The 15,540-nt window shown below is 44.9% G+C and overlaps 1 protein-coding gene across 1 annotated transcript in view; it reads left to right on the forward strand.

Moving 5' to 3' along the window:
- MAP2K1 (mitogen-activated protein kinase kinase 1) overlaps nt 1–15,540 on the forward strand; it is a 292,757-nt gene that overhangs the window by 133,456 nt on the left and 143,761 nt on the right. The window lies entirely within an intron of this gene.

Below are 15,540 nucleotides of genomic sequence, written 5' to 3' on the forward strand. Positions count from 1 at the left end.
TCATTTAGTGATTGTTCAAAGTCACAAAGGCAATGAAGAAAGTTACTTAGAACTGTTTTTCACAGTTACGGCCATTGCCACATCTCCATGGTCGTGTAATCAAAATTCAGATGCTTGCCAACTGGCTCCTATTTACGACGGTCATAGTGTCCTGGGGTCATGTGATCAATTTTTTGCGCTTTTCGGACAAGCAAAGTCAACTTAACAATAGTATTACTAATTTAACAACTGCAGTGATTCACTTAACAACTATGGCAAGAAAGGTCATAAAACGGGGCAAAATTCACTTAACAAATGTTTCACTTAGCAACAGAAATTTTGGGCTCAACTGTGGTCATAAGTTGACTACCTCTATGATTCTTGCACATCTCCCTTGCAATCCCTGGAGCAGTAGGCTGATTAACAGATTAATGGAGTTGGAAGGGACCTTGTAGGTCATCTATTCCAACCCCCCACCACCGCCGCCCAAGCAGAAGACCCTACACCATTTCTGACAGAGGGCAGTCCAGTCTCTTCTTGGAAGCCTCCCGTGATGAAGCTCCCACAACTTCCGAACGCAAGCCGTTTCAGGCAAGCTGATGGATGCCCCAGAGCTATTTCACCTGAGGACAGGTAAGCGAACCACCTTTCCAATCTTTTGCCCTCTTCCCTTTTCGGAGATGGGAAAAGAAAGGAAGTCGGCGCGATGCTGCTAATTCTTTTAAAATGAAAACCTTATGAAAGACACTGTTATGAAGGGCATGAGAGCCACGACAAAAGGCCATTGTGGTTTGTCGCTCCTGCCAGAGGTTAAAACTAAACAATGGGGCCATGGTGAGTTTGAGAGCTGGGAAGTGGGCCACGCAGTCTTACTTGGAAGGGCAAGGGTGTTTCCTCTCCTTCTACTTACAGCATGCAGAGGCTCAGAGTACCACAAAAGGCAGATTGTCTTCTGAGCTTTGCACTGTTTGCTTTGAGCACTAAAATATTACGGAGTACAGAATAACAGAGCTGGAAGGGACCCTGAGGTCCAGCCAGTTGCTGAAACATTCCAGACAAATGGCTGTCCAGTCCGTTCTTAAAATCCCCCAGGGATGGAACACCCACAGTTTCCAGAGGCAAGCTGTTCCGCAGGTTAATTGTCCTCTCTTTTTAATTCTAGGTTGATCATCTTCCGTTTGTTGCTTCTTGTCCTGCCTTCAGGTGCCTTGGACTGGAGAATGGGTCAAATCCCCTCTTCTCTGTGGCAGCCCCTCAAATATCGGAAGGCTGCTATCCTGTCACCCCTAATCCTTCTCTTCATTAGACTGGACGTACCTAGTTTCTGCAATAGTTCGTTGAGAATAAAGAATAGCGTAGAAAAGATGCTGGGTAGCACCTGCAGATGACCTTGATCGATACAGAGAAAGTTATATATAGAATTAGCCTCGTGGGGATAGGAGACCACACAACGATCCTACTTCGGCATTGTTGCCATGTAAGCACTGGGCAGCAAATACAACACATAAGACAGCCAGTTTGGTTTAGTGGTTAAGGCAATAGGCTAGAAGCCTGAAGATGGTGAGTTTAAGTCCCACCTTCAGTATGAAAGCCAGCTGGGTGACTTTTAGGCCAGTCTCTCTCTCTCTCTCATCTATCTCTTTCTTTCTCCCTCTCTCTCTTTCTCATCTCTCTTTCTCCCTCTCTTGCTCTTTCTCATCTCGTTCTCCCTCTCTCTTTCTCATCTCCTCTCATTCATCTCTCTCTCTCATCTCTCTTTTTATTTCTGCCTCTCTTTCTCCCTCCCTCTCTTTCTCATCTCTCTCTCCCTCTCTCTCTCATCTCTCTCTCTCTCCGTGATGACCCAGGGCGTGGCACGAAGGCAACACAGTCAGATAAGCAACGAGTCCCTTTATTATCTCCCAACTTTGCCCCCAATATCCAGGTTACCTTCGGGCTGGAGAAAAACTCTCCCAGGAACAGCCTTTGACTGTAGAAAATTCAGTCCAAAACAAGGTACACACAAATGGTAATTTAAAATCCAAACAAACCAAACTGAAGTACAGTAATTAGTTTGGCAGGGCAGGAGCAGGAATTTCAAACTTGAAAGCACGGCAAAATTCACACAGTTGGGAAGATGCCAGGAACACAGATAAGCCTCCATGATACAAGATAAAGTCACATTTGCTCCCAACAGCTTGCTGCACGCAGCTTGCCTTTTTTACACACTGTTCCCAGCTGCAGCTAATGAAGGGAATCAGGGCCCTTTCCTCGCCCGTAAGCCACGCAACTCACGGTTGCTCCCTTCTCCATTCCTCCCTGTGTGCCCTAGGATGAATAGGGGTGGGCCTGGGTCTTCCTCCAAATTCCCTCTCCCTTGTTCTACCTCTTCCCTGCTCTGCCCAGCTAGACTTTGCCCTTCCCCAGTTTCGTCCACAGCCAACGGAGCCACATTCCCACTCCCTGTCAGCTGTTCATCTTTCTCCTCCAAGTCAGATTCCGACAGGGGCATGACACTCTCCCACCTCACAGGGTTGTTGCGCTGAGGAAAATAGTAGGAGGAATGTGTGTTGGATATGTTCGCTGCCTTGAGTTATCTGTAAAAATAATAAAGACGGGACAGAAATAAATATAAAAAATAAGAGACGTGACCTCCAGTAACATACATTAGTCACACACCCCCAAGCAAATTCCTCCAGTTAAAATTCCTCCGAAATCAAGACCCCCCCAAGCTGGCAGCCAAGATATCCATGCAGCCAGACAGCAAATAAGGCAGGCTGCCAGAGGAGGGAAGAATAGCGTTCCACATGTGACAGAAATTAGCTCAAAGCAGAATCCGCTCTGTATTCTATAAAATGAAATATCATCCCACTCATTGGACAGAACACGTTGAGTACCATGCTTTGGTACAATGGTACCATTGTCTCCTTCTGGGATTTTATTTTAAATGTCCTAGTCTTACTACAAACCGAGACGCAGTTTAGTGTAATGGTTAAGGCATTAGACTAGAAACTAGGAGAGTGTGAGTTCTAGTCAGGGGTGGGATTCTATCAGCACCTATTCGCTAGAACCGGTTGTTAACCTTCTAAGCAGTTCGGAGAACCAGTTGTTAGAAGAAATGACTGGGCTAATCCTGTAAGGAAGGCAGGAAGGAAACATTCTGGTGTTGCTGACAGAAACTGCCTCTCCGTTAACCCTTATTACATTCTTGGCAGGACTTCCTGTCTCTAAAACTTCTCTGGAGTTTTTTTCCCCTCCTTTGCTGGTACTTTGCTTGTGTGGAGTGACCATTCAAAGTTACAATGGCACTGAAAAAAGTGACTTGTGACCATTTTTCACACTTACGACTGTTGCAGCATCCCCACAGTCACGAGAAGCCAGGTGAGGAGATGCGTGCCTCGATGTGAGTGATATTGAGTTGGCCACGCCCAGCCAGTCACATGACCACCAAGTCACGCCCACCAACTAAGCCATGCCCACAGAACCGGTTGTTAAAAAATTTGAATCCCACCCCTGGTTCTAGTCCTGCCGTAGTCACATAGCCAGCTGGGTGAACTTGGATCAGTCATTCTCTCTCTGCCCTAGGAAGGAAGCAATGGTAAATCAAAAACTTCGCCAAGAAAACTGCAGAGTCTTGTCCAGGCAGTCTGAGAACCAGACATGATTGAACGGGGGAAAACCCTTATGATTTCCTGGTGGTCTCCTGTCCCTATTATCACCAGGCCGGACATTGTCTAGGTTTCCAAAATTAGGATGAGCATGGGGCCTCCATTTGTTGTGACAGTGAAGATTGAGACTGGCCCAGCTGAGCTATAGAGTCCCAGTGGTATTCTTGGATGGCTTTTTGACAAGTGTCCAGAAACATTTGCCACTGCCTTGAGGAGGAATTTTCAAAAAAAGAATTCTCAAATTAACTTTTGGTCTTCACATTTGCCATGTGAGTTCTGACCCTGTTTACCTTTGAGCCCAGAGGTTGCCACCCAGCCATATAATCCGAGATGCTAATCCAACTTGGGAAGTGAAGCGCTTGAAATAAAGATTTTCCCAGCTCAGTCTGGTCAACCCATCCTACCTGGGGGCCGATTCTGAGTTGCAGTCGCCTTGCCGAAACATCTGGGCAGATGCTGCCTGTTCTGGATTCTTTGCTCCCCATGCTCTTTGCCCCACGAGTCTGGCGAAGACTTCTGCAGGAGGCAAAAGCTGGCACATCTTGTGGTGCTGTTTTGGTGCCAATAAAAGGAGAACCCCCCCTACTGGATTTTTGCATTTTTTTCCCCTCAAGAAATATGATTTTTTTTTTTTAAAAAAAAAATGCAATGTCCTTTCCAATATACAGGGGTTCAATTCTGTGATGCCACTGTGGGTTTTATTGCATTATTACCAATTACAGAATTGAAAGGCATAAAAATATCTGGGATTTTAATACTTGCGGGATTCTAAGGATTTTGAGGATAAATTCCTCATCTACCACCTAATGGAGAGAGGTGGTAATGCAGCAGCAGTGATCAGATATCTTTAAATATAATCAATAAATAACAGAAGAATAGAGCTGGAAGGGACCTCGGAGGTCTTCTAGTCCACCACCACCCCGCTCAAGCAGGAGACCCCATGCTAAAAGTCGCTAAGGTTGGAGACCCCTGCTCCAGGACATCAAGATAGTGAAATGGGACTCCTTCCTCCAACAACCCTGCAGTGCAGGCTGGGCTGGGGATGATTGGTCAAAACCCACCCACCAGATGAGAACCTGGGTTTCTCCATTATGACTCTTCCAGGCAGGGGTGTCTTCCAGCCCATCTGGGAGGTTCTAAATGGGGAAAGCAGAGGGGTGGTCTCTTTTCTGAAAATTTATCATGGAAGGTTTACCTCTAGGACTGTATTAACTGCCTGACGTTTATGTCATTCCACAGATATTAGCAGTTGACCTCGATCGCTTATTTAGTCTCCAGGGACTTAAGCCAGGACAGGCCTGGTTGAATCCATGGATGCATGGGAAGAAATGTCCATCTGGTTCAGTTCCAAGCCTGGAATAAGACATATGGGGGCTTATTGGAAAGATGGTTTAACGGTGAAGCAGAAGAACATGGGGACGCTGACCACATGTAATAGAGAATGAGGGTTATTATTTATACCTTCTCTTGGGCCTTGCCCTGGAGCTTCCTGTTCCTGTGCAAGGACGTTTATTCTATTAGCTGCTATCTGACTCTCATGCTGGGAGTTTGTCTGAGATAGGTTTGGTTGAAACCTGGAGGATGATGCAATGCCCCCAGGTGTTGACCTGGGGGGTCATGTCTTAATCCCATCACCGTGGAGCTGGAGGTCCTTTTGTTTTGAAGATAGGCTGGCCCAGTCCTTCTCAATGGGCACAAAATATCTGCTGAGTTTCTATCTCCCTTAAGATTTCTATTCCTCTTTTAGGGGAAATATAATATTCTGCCTTTTTAAATATTTCTCAGAATATTTCACTCTTCTAGGAGGGGTGATTTCCCTCAGAGGGGAGACCACCAGGAAGTAAAATGTAATTTGTGATGACCCAGAGCGTAACACAAACGTAACAAAATTAAAAAAAAAATGCAAATAAATGTCCTTTAATGCTTCCAACTTGACCCCACTGTTCAATAATTCTCAGTTGAAGGTAAAATGTACTCAAATATAGTCTTCAAAAAAAAAAGCAATGCAGTCCGAACTTAATGAGCAGATAGAGGTGAAATAAGAAACCAAAACAAACTACAATGAAGGAAATTCCACAATGGACCAGGATAAGTAATTACCAACTTCGAGGAGATAGCAAGGCACAGTCTGTTGGAAGGACGTCAACCAAGATAACTTCAGCCCAAAATAAAACACGCTTTGTTTCTGGCAACGCTGTGTTGTAATCGTCTCTCTTATGTACTAGTCTCCCCAGCTGCAACCAATGAGGGGGATCATGGCCGCTTCCTCTCTCGCAAGCCAAGTTGTTTCCTTCTCCATTCCTCCCTGCGTGTCCTAGGATGAATAGGGGATGGGCCTGGGTCTTCCTCTAAATGCTCTGCCCTTCCCCAGCCTCCTCCACAATCTCCGGAGCCACACCTCCTGTTCCTCCTCTCCCTCAGAGTCCGACTCTAACAAGGGCATGACATAATTTATCATTCATTGCTCCAGGAAGAAGGTAGATATGTTTGTAAAGCAAGCTGCCCAGTTAGATCCATGAAGCCATCATGAGATAAACCTGATTTAGTGGCATTTTTACTCCTTGCATCTCAAACTTGAGTTAGAATCCTTTTTCCAAAGAAGCTGCTTGGTCATTTCATTACGTTTGCTGCGTCTGCTTAGGACACTTCCACCAAAAGTGATGAAGGCCTGGCACGCTTGGGTGTGCAACTTGTAGGTTTAATGGCAGATACTCCTTGACTTACGACTGCAATTGGAACCAGCCTCTCCTTTGCTAAGCAAAGCAGGGTGCATGTTAAGTGAGCTGCGCCCATTTGGATGACTTTTTATGCCATGGTTGTTAAGTGATTCACTGCAATTGTTAAGCAAATCTTGGCTTGTCAGAAACAGCGATCCATGGTTGATCTCTGCCCTTTTTTATACACATCACACACGTGTGCAACAGGGAGTGGCGCAGTGGCCTAGAGGTGGAGCTGGGCACGATGAGTATATATCTGCCGAACATAACTCCGTATTGGTGATAGGAAGGGCATCCAGCCAGTAAACAGCTCCATTTTATTTATTTATTTATATTTCATTTGATTTGTCAATCGCTTACAAGATAATAGGTATAAGAATAAACATAGTTATGAATACATGAAATGGGTACATATAAGAAAAATAAAAGAAACAATAGGACAGGGATGGTAGGCACATTGGTGCGTTTATGCACACATTCAGTTGCCTAGACTCCACCTCACAAGGGATTATGGGGTTGTTAAAAGAGGATGATCATGACACACACATGCAACATGGATTTAAAAAAAAAAAAAGGTTGGGACTTGGATCACTCCATAGCAGCTGCATTCCTGATGAAGATATTTAATCAGCAAAGAAACTCGTCAGTTTTGAGGGAAGGCTGCCCTTATGTTACCCAGCAGAATCTCTCAAGGATTGAAGATTTTTAGACTGATCTTCTGTCGGGCATCGATCACGCTATCATCAATACAGCAGCCAAAATTCTGATTGGCTCCAGTGAAAACGCAGCAACAGTTAGTCCAAGCATGACAAATTTGCTCATATGGATTCTTTTTTTTAAAAAAAAAAGAATTAATTTCATTAACTTTACCTTTGTGGATTTACTTTCTTTGATTTGTGGAGTAAGCACTCTGCTTCTGCTAAGCTCTCGTAATTTTACATGGGGCTTAATGGCTCTGCTAGTCATAACAATAATAAAAATTTGATAAGAAAGATTTTTAAAAAGTCTGGATAGGGGACATGGCAGTATCCAGAGACAGCAAAAGAAAAGAGAAAGAACTGGAGAAAAATCACGAAATACAAAGGCTTACAAAAAGACGTAGAAGGGAATTCTATTCTATTCTATTCTATTCTATTCTATTCTATTATTCTATTCTTATTCTATTCTATTCTTATTCTATTCTATTCTATTCTATTCTATTCTATTCTATTCCTATTCCTATTCCTATTCCTATTCCTATCCCTATCCCTATCCCTAATTCTATTCTATTATACTCTATTCTTTTTCTTATTCTTATTCTATTCTTTAAACTGACTGTTTCCTAGTTGCATTTGATTGCTTATTGTACCCTATGCCTATCATTAAGTGTAACTGATGATTCTTGACTCTTGACCAATGTATCTTTTATGTACACTGAGAGCATTTGCATCAAGACAAATTCCTTGTGTGTCCAATCACACTTGGCCAAGAAAGAATTCTATTCTATTCTATTCTATTCTATTCTATTCTATTCTATTCTATTCTATTCTATTCTATTCTATTCTATTCTATTCTATTCTATTCTATTCTATTCTATTCTACTCTACTCTACTCTACTCTATTCTTTTTCTTATTCTATTCTTTAAACTGACTGTTTCCTAGTTGCATTTGATTGCTTATTGTACCCTATGCCTATCATTAAGTGTACCTGATGATTCTTGACTCTTGACCAACGTATCTTTTCTTTTATGTACACTGAGAGCATTTGCACCAAGACAAATTCCTTGTGTGTCCAATCACACTTGGCCAATAAAGAAATTCTATTTTATTTCTATTTCTATTCTATACTCTTTCTATTCATTTTGCTATTCTATTCTATTCTATTCTGTTCTGTTCTGTTCTGTTCTGTTCTGTTCTATTCCTATTCTATTCTATTCTATTCTTTTTCTTATTCTGTTCTTTAAACTGACTGTTTCCTAGTTGGATTTGATTGCTTATTGTACCCTATGCCTATCATTAAGTGTACCTGATGATTCTTGACTCTTGACCAACGTATCTTTTCTTTTATGTACACTGAGAGCATTTGCACCAAGACCAATTCCTTGTGTGTCCAATCACACTTGGCCAAGAAAGAATTCTATTTCTATTTCTACACATGACAAAATAAATACAAAATTGTGCATGTACCCACATATATGACATAGAGAAACACCACAGTCTAAGCACTTTTATAATGCTCAGAGACCCTAACCGTCCGCCTGTCGGCAGCCAAGAGCCACAGGGGCCAGGGGGCTCTCTGGAGGAAAGTGCATTCACAATCCCCCTTTGGTGTGTGTGAGGGGGTGTCCCTTTGGAGCAGGAGTCTCCAATCTTGGCAACTTTTAAGCCTAGTGGACTTCAATTCCCAGAACTCCCCAGAAATTCCCCAGAAGTGATGGGTGCTCAATCCCTGGAGGCTTTTAAGAAGACTTTGGACAGTCATTTGTCTAGACCAGGGCTCTCCAACCTTGGCCACTTTAAGCCTGGAGGACTTCAACTCCCAGAATTCCCCAGCCAGCAAAGCTGGCTGGGGAATTCTGGGAGTTGAAGTCCTCCAGGCTTAAAGTGGCCAAGGTTGGAGAGCCCTGGTCTAGAATGGTGTTAGTTCTCTTGCTTGAGCAGGAGGCTGGACTAGAAGACCTCCAAGGCCCCTTCCTTTCTTCTGGTTAATTCACAGTGCCTTGGCTTGCCTCCAGAAGCCAGGAGAGGCTGCAAGCCCCGCTCAACTCGCCACCCCGCAGCTGCGCCTCTCCATTCAAAAGCCCCGTCGGCAGGTTTGCGCAATCGCTGAGCCTTCCTTTCATTCAAGGAACAACCCGCCTTCCCCTGAATGGAACGCCCAAAGCCAATCAACACGCCCGAGGGGCGGGGCGGCCTCCTGCCGAAGGCCAATCGGCGCTTCCGGAGCCTGAACTTTTGCTCGCCCTGAACAAGTTAATCAATCCGGGGGGCGTGGCCTAGCCTCTCGGACTTGGGGGGGAGAAAGGGGAAAAAAAAAAGAGGCGGCTTAACTCTTGGCGCGCCGGAGGGAATTTTGTTTGTTTGTTTTAAGAAAATGCAGGATTTATATGCCGCTTTTTCCACGAGAGCTCAAGGCGGCTGTTCAACAATAGTTCAATAAGCTAGGCCACAGTATTTCTCAACCTTGGCCACTTGAAGAGGTGTGGACTTCCGCTTGTCTTATAATAGACTCTCCTGCTGGAGCAGGGGGTTGGACTAGATGACCTCCAGGATCCCTTCCAGCTCTTGTTATTCTATGATTCTAAATCTGAAAAAATAAAGTACTTGTATTATAAGGACTGTATTTTCTCAGGGTTCAAGATAATGTAGCCCCAGTAAAGTGACTTGATATTTCTCTGTAATTTGGGAACCAAATAAAGTTAGATTTTTTTAAAAAAAAATATTAGTTTTTATTTAAAACAAATAATCCATCTTCCATTTAAACAGTGTGTCATCTAGGTACAAATAGCTTGTGCAATAACAAATACAATTACACCTATTCATTGCATTGGTATTGATTCTCTATTCTTACTCAATACTGATATACATAATATGTCTAATTATTATAAGAATCTTTATCATCACATATTTAATTCTCTCAGCATGTTTTCTATTTTTCATGGATCTTTTTAAATTTCTAATTCCCATATTTATTCTCAAGCCATCGATAGAAAGATTCCCGTATCACACAGTATTCGGTTTGTTCCTTCTCTTTAATTACAAGGGTTAATCTATTCATTCCTGCACATTCTCATATTTTCCTGACCACCTTCTCATCAGTCGGAATCTCTTCACTTTCCCAGTTTTGTGCAAGTACAATTGATGGTGGAGATAAAAATAAGATTAGACTTGAGTTTACATCAAATAATGAGACCTTTAAACATACAGACACACTTAAACACCTATATATGTTATATATAACAGCCCTAACTTATTGTTATATTTCCTGGTATGATTTATTATGTTTTATATGTTTCATATATATATATATGAAACATATAAAAACATATATATCCTCACAGACGGACACAATACAGAAGCCTGATGATGGCAGATGAGATTCTGCCGAAACGTTGCTACAACTTTAAAAGCACAACTACAATGACGTGGGAAAACTCCCGAACAAAGCTGAATACTATACATGTAAATACCCACGAAAACTTAAGAATATATATATATATGTGTGTGTGTGTGTGTGTGTGTGTGTGTGTGTGTGTGTGTTTCCTAGTATGATTTATAGTACCCTATGACTATAATTTTTCTATGATTTTTCTGCAAATACAGTTAATGGTGGAGATAAAAATAAGATTAGAGTTTACATCAAAATAACAAGACCCTTAAACATACAGACACATACATACATGACTTTTAAACATACAGACACACTTAAACACACATATATGTTATATATAAAACAGCCCTAGTTTATTATTATGTTTCCTAGTATGATTTATAGTACCCTATGACTACTTCTAAGTGTTATATCTATGATTCTTGACATATGTATCTTGAGGGCATAGGCACCAAAACAAATTCCTTGTGTGTCCAATCACACTTGGCCAATAAAGAATTCTATTCTATTCCATGGGTCTCCAACCTTGGCTACTTTAAAACTTGTGGACTTCAACTCTGGGAGTTGAAGTCTACAAGTCATGAAGTTGCCAAGGTTGGAGACCCCTGCAACTATTCCACCGAGAGAACAACTCCCAAACCACACAAGATCCAACATTTGCATGTGAGGTTATTTTAAAACCCCTCCCTATATTCCTGCATGTGGGCAACCAGACGGCCCTTTTCAGCCCTGCTTCCAAAGGTCAGAAGCTTCCGAGATGTTGCTTCCTTATTGAGCCAGGCCTGGAGTCACCAAGTCACCACCTTTGTTGACAGTGCAGAGTTTATAATGAGATGTTAGGGAGGCTATAAAAAACAACAACAGCCAGCATAGCTTTCTGAGCTGAAACAGAGGATTAGAGGCTGCGCCTGGGATGGATGGGGATGGGGTGAAGAGGTGGAAGGGACCTTGTAGGACATCTAGTCCAACCCCCTGTCCAAGAGGGAGACCCTACACCATTTCTGACAAATGGCAGTCCAGTCTCTTCTTGAAAGTCTCAAGTGATGGCGCTCCCACAACTTCCGAGGGCAACTTCTGTTCCATGGGTGGATTGTTCTGTCAGAAAGTGTCTCCTTATTTCCAGGTTGAATCTCTCCTTGTTCACTTTCCATCCATTATTCCTTGTCTGGCCTTCGGGTGCTTTGGAAAATAGCTTGACCCCTTCCTCCTCTCTGTGGTAGCCCATCAAATATTGGAAGATGCTCTCCTGTCTCCCCTGGTTTTTCTCTTCCCTAGACTAGCCAGGCCCAGTTCCTGCAACCGTTCTTCATATGTTTTAGCCTCCAGTCCCCTCATCATCCTGGTTGCTCTTCTCTGCACTCTTTCTAGAGTCTCAACATCTTTTTTATAGTGTGGTGACCAAAACTGGATGCAGTATTCTAGGTGAGGTCTTACTAAGGCTTTGCGGAGTGGTATTAGTACCTCCCTTAATCTCGATTGTTAATGCAATTTAGGATTGCATTGGCTTTTTTGGCTGCTGCTGCACACTGCTGGCTCATATTTAGCTGGTTGTCCACTCAGACTCCAATATCCCTCTCACAGTTACTGCTATTAAGCCTGGTTTCACCCAGTCTGTATGTGTACTTTTGGTTTTTCCTGCCTAAGTGTCCAGCTTCAATATTTTCAACCCTATATGCCAGGGGTGTCTGACCTTCGTAAGACTTGTGGACTTCAACTCCCAGAATTCCTCAGCCAGATTTAGATTATTACCATCTGTGATGGCTGTATGTCAGCTAGCTCCCCAGAATGTCATTATTTCTTTAAACAATGGTCTGTTGAGTGTTCTAATTTGTCTGGGTCCAGTTCGTATGTCAAGTCATAACTGTGTTTTTAAACGGCAAGCTTTGTTTAAAAGAATAGACTGCTGGCTGGGGAATTCTGGGAGTTGAAGTCCACAAGACTTAAAGTTGCCAAGGTTGGAGACCCCTGTTCTAGAGAGCAACAGCAATTTTTCTCCCAATACTTTAATATCATTTCTCACCCCCCCATCTCCCATTGTAACTCTGTCCAAACAAAAGGAAAACTCCAATTGCTGTTGCTCACAGATTAAACTTGTTGCCCAACAAATCCATTCTAAAAGGTTGCACAAGACAGCAAACTGACTAAATGGGCTGGATTCATGCTATGCGATAAGCCAGAAACTAACCAACATTACAATTCACCCAAATAAATACGATACATGAATACAGCAATTAGGTTTGCAACAAAACTGGTTCATACGTGTTATGTGAACACATCCTTTCTGACTTTCGAACAGAGGTCTGCAACCTTGGCAACTTTAAAACTTGTGGACTTCCAGCTATACTGGCTGGAGAATTGTGGGAGTTGAAGTCCACAAATCTTAAAGTTGCCAAGTTTGGGGACCCCTGGACTAGAAAATGGAGTTCAAGGGATTAAGGCCAGGGTTTGTGTTCTCCATGCTGAACTCCACAAGTTGCTGATGTTATTTTTGTTAACTTTGGTTCCACCTGCCTAAACAGGGAATCGAACGCCTTCTGTCCCAAGGTGGTTGTGAACTGGAATAGCTGTGGCTGTTGGTGTGTGCATGAGCCCCAACCTTCTGCAAACAGATAGCAGGATGTGCGTGGAAGTCAGAGACATCTCGAACTACAACACAGCAATAAGTTTTGGAGCAACCTGGAATGCTGTCTATTGCCACAGAGTGTGTGACCTGATGCGTCTATATTTACTCTAGAGTAATTCCCTGTGAGATTTGTTTGGTGGGAGAAGTGGATTTCATTTGGGGCCATGAAGTGTGTCTTCACCTCTGCTTCAAAAGTAGAAATAAAGTTGTATCCCATCCTGAGTGGGATCCCCCATAATATCACTCATTCTCTATTTGCCCCCTTCTAGAAACTGTTTTCAACTCTCCTAGTCTAAGGTACAGCCCTGGGATTTCCTGGTGGTCCCCAATCCCAATAACAACCAGTTGGAGTCTTTTCTGATCAGCACAGCTTGCTAGCTAAAGAAGCCAAACTGGTCATTTCTTCTTCCAGCCTGACCCACCTCGCAAGGTTGTTGTGAGCATCAAAAGAGGAAACCCCGAGGTGAATGTCTGGGGGAAAGAAAGGCCAGGGACAAGGAGCGAAACAAAAGGGGGGTTCCTCAAAATTCCTGCCTTGACTTCTCCAAACCCCACTTCTGCAGGGCTCAGGACCAGGCTGGTACTCTGAGAACGTCTGGCAAAACGAGGCAGAACAAGAAGGAATGGATGGAAACGAATCAAGGAGAGAAACAACCTAAGGAGAAATTTTCTGATAGTGGGAACCATTAACCAGTGGAACAGCTTGCCTCCAGAAGTTGTGGGTGCTCCACCACGGAAGGTTTCCCAGAAGAGACTACACCAGGGGTCTCCAACCTTGGCCGCTTGAAGCCTGGAGGACTTCAACTCCCAGAATTCCCCAGCCAGCAAAGCGCCCCGTGGCTTCTTGGAAGGGAGCCCTGGCACTGGGAATGAACAGAAAGAACAGAGCTGGAAGGGGCCCTGGAGGTCTCAACTTGGCCCTAACCCCTGCTCCCAGATGCCGTGGCTTCTGGGTTGGAGTCCCCTGGCAAGTGGGAATGAGACTGCGAAAGAACAGAGCTGGAAGGGCCCCCTGGAGGTCTTCCTAGTCCAACCCCTGCTCAGAGGTGCTCCCCGTGAAGGGTTTTCCTGGAAAACCTTCCTCTGAGCAGGGGAGCGACCCCGTGGCTTCTGTTGGAAGGATTCCCTGGCACTGGGAATGAACGGCAGAACAGAGATTGGAAGAAGCCTCGAGGTCCCTTCGAGCTCTGTTCTTCCGTTCATTCCAGTGCCACCTTCAGATGCCGTGGCTTCTTGGAGGGAGCCCCTGGCACTGGGAATGAGCAGGGGTTGGACTAGAAGACCTCCAGGGCCCCTTCCAGCTCTGTTCTTTCGTTCATTCCCAGTGCCAGGGCTCCCCTCCAGAAGCCACGGCATCTGAGCAGGGGTTGGACTAGAAGACCTCCAGGGCCCCTTCCAGCTCTGTTCTTTCGTTCATTCCCAGTGCCAGGGCTCCCCTCCCAGAAGCCACGGCATCTGAGCAGGGGTTGGACTAGAAGACCTCGAGGGCCCCTTCCAGCTCTGTTCTTCCGTTCATTCCCAGTGCCAGGGCTCCCCTCCAAGAAGCCACAGGCATCTGAGCAGGGGTTGGACTAGAAGACCTCCAGGGCCCCTTCCAGCTCTGTTCTTCTGTTCATTCCCAGTGCCAGGGCTCCCCTCCAAGAAGCCACGGCATCTGAGCAGGGGTTGGACTAGAAGACCTCCAGGGCCCCTTCCAACTCTGTTCTTCTGTTCATTCCCAGTGCCAGGGCTCCCCTCCAAGAAGCCACGGCATCTGAGCAGGGGTTGGACTTCAACCTCGAGGGCCCCTTCCGACTCTGTTCTTGGTTCATTCCCAGTGCCAGGAGCTCCCTCCTCCAGAAGCCCCTTTCATCTGAGCAGGGGTTGGACTAGAAGACCTCAGCCCATTATTGACGCTCTGTTCTTCCGTTCATTCCAACCTTGGCCACTTTAAGCGGCTGGTGGGGCTTTAATTCCCAGAACTCCCCAGAAATTCTCTGTTCTTGAAGTCCAGTGCCAGGGCTCCTCCCAGAAGCCCCCAGGTTCATCTGAGCAGGGGTTGGACTAGAAGACCTCCAGGGCCCCTTCCGACTCGGTTCTTCCATTCATTCACAGTGCCAGGGCTCCCCTCCAAGAAGCCACGGCATCTGAGCAGGGGTTGGCTAGAAGACCTCCAGGGCCCCTTCCAGCTCTGTTCTTTCGTTCATTCCCAGTGCCAGGGCTCCCCTCCAGAAGCCACGGCATCTGAGCAGGGGTTGGACTAGAAGACCTCCAGGCCCCTTCCAGCTCTGTTCTTTCGTTCATTCCCAGTGCCAGGGCTCCCCTCCAAGAAGCCACGGCATCTGAGCAGGGGGTTGGACTAGAAGACCTCCAGGGCCCCTTCCAGCTCTGTTCTTCCGTTCATTCCCAGTGCCAGGGCTCCCCTCCCAGAAGCCACGGCATCTGAGCAGGGGGTTGGACTAGAAGACCTCCCTAGACCCCCTTTTCCCCCAACCCGTCTCATTC

This window comes from Notechis scutatus, chromosome 11 (genome assembly GCF_049901735.1).
Source record: "Notechis scutatus isolate UNSWTSFEM ecotype Mainland chromosome 11, rNotScu1.2, whole genome shotgun sequence".
In the NCBI taxonomy this organism is placed as follows: Eukaryota; Metazoa; Chordata; class Lepidosauria; order Squamata; family Elapidae; genus Notechis; species Notechis scutatus.